Here is a 1754-nt window from a genome sequence, read left to right on the forward strand (position 1 = left end):
CCTGCTTTTGGAACCATTGAATAAGAGGAAGAGGAGTATTAGAAATCTTCCTTCTTTCATACACAGTATCTAGGACATTACCATCATCAACCAAATAATTAGGAAAATCTACTGGATTGAGATTTATTATTTGGTCTTTGGTGACATGACATTAATCATGTATCCTAATATCTTCCTCGGTCCTGAAATATACCCAGATATCCTCAATTATGTGGACATGAATATAGCTCTTTTTCAATTTATTCGTCATCCATCTATAATCAAAGTCACTCCTAGATTTGAATTATTTCATTTCATCTTCCATAGCTCTTGCCTTGAAAACTGAATTGATAGAGTATCTTCCAATAGATGGTGAAAATTTCAAACCTCCTTTGTGAGAGCTTGACTATTTCTCATGTACCACTATCATTTATCGTTCCAACTCCATTAGAACAATCTTGTTAGATGGATATCTTGGGAGAATGAAAGGTTGATCATAAAAATATCCTATTCTTAGATAGGTGAACGTAGGAAACTACAAGAACATACATCCATACTCATTGACAACTTCACAAGATTCTTCAAATTCTCTATTATTTTCAAGACCCTCGTCAAAAATGCACATATAATAGCCAAAGAAGACACCATTAACTCTTCTAAAATGATGTAAACTTTCCTTAAGAGTTAACTGGGAATAATGTTTCCAAAGTGGAACATGCCTTCTCTCTCCATTGGTAGATAAACCTGTAAAATTCCTCATGGCAACACAAACATAAACCAAATAGGAAGTCATGTAAAATTTCAAAGTTGTAGGTACCTTAGTGAGTTGTTCATACAAGGCATCACTAATCTGCTTTCCCCAAAAAGATCTTGTTGTTGTTTTGTCTGATGATATGAATGTACCGATACATCCACTCATAATATGTATTGGAAGTGGGAATCCCTTTTATTTAGCTAAGAAGAGTGATCAAATCATTCACTTCTTCCTTGAAATTATTGAGGGAAGGTCTTGGGTCATCTAGTAATTGTTGGCCTGGGATTCTTCAACCAATTATCATTAATATTTCTCTCGCACTTATCTAAATGTTTCTCATAATAGGCTTCAGCAAATTTTATATCTATGTCTACATATTGCCCTATACTTCGACACTTGAACAAAGAATCAAATATACCTTCTTACCATCTGCATCCTTCACACTTTGACTTAAAAGATCAAAATGATTAGCCATTGTAACCACGAACTCTGGATTTTGAGTGGACATAGGAAATGCTACAACCAAATGAATACTTCTATTGATGGTAAGTACCATTGAATAGTAGAGTGGAGGATTCTCAACTTGCCTCGGAAACTCATCAATGTCCACATGGCATATTTCAGTATCCTTTATGTTTTTAATGTTTGATGCCATTGCAGATGGTGGAAAGACTGGAAGGGGATTTTGCTTCTTAAACTTCATTGTCTTCATTCCCGGATATGGCTCTGACATCTGTAAATAGTTTGAATTGTAAAAGAGTTCAAAGAGCTCCTCAAGAATTAAATAAAATAACCATCATGAGAAAAACACCTTCAATAATCATAGATCTTTAACAACGGTGCATTCTTTATATACATAAAAAAAATTAAGTATCAGGTGTAAATTAGGTTCATAGACCCAATTTGCACTTTGGTCAAACTAAGGTAAACAAATGATTAAGTGCAAATTGGGTTCACGAGCCCTATTTACACCTAAAATGAAGGGGTGTATATTTCGTGTAATCGGGTTTGTGAACCCAAT

The sequence above is a fragment of the Cryptomeria japonica genome, chromosome 9 (genome assembly GCF_030272615.1).
Source record: "Cryptomeria japonica chromosome 9, Sugi_1.0, whole genome shotgun sequence".
NCBI classification, from domain to species: Eukaryota; Viridiplantae; Streptophyta; class Pinopsida; order Cupressales; family Cupressaceae; genus Cryptomeria; species Cryptomeria japonica.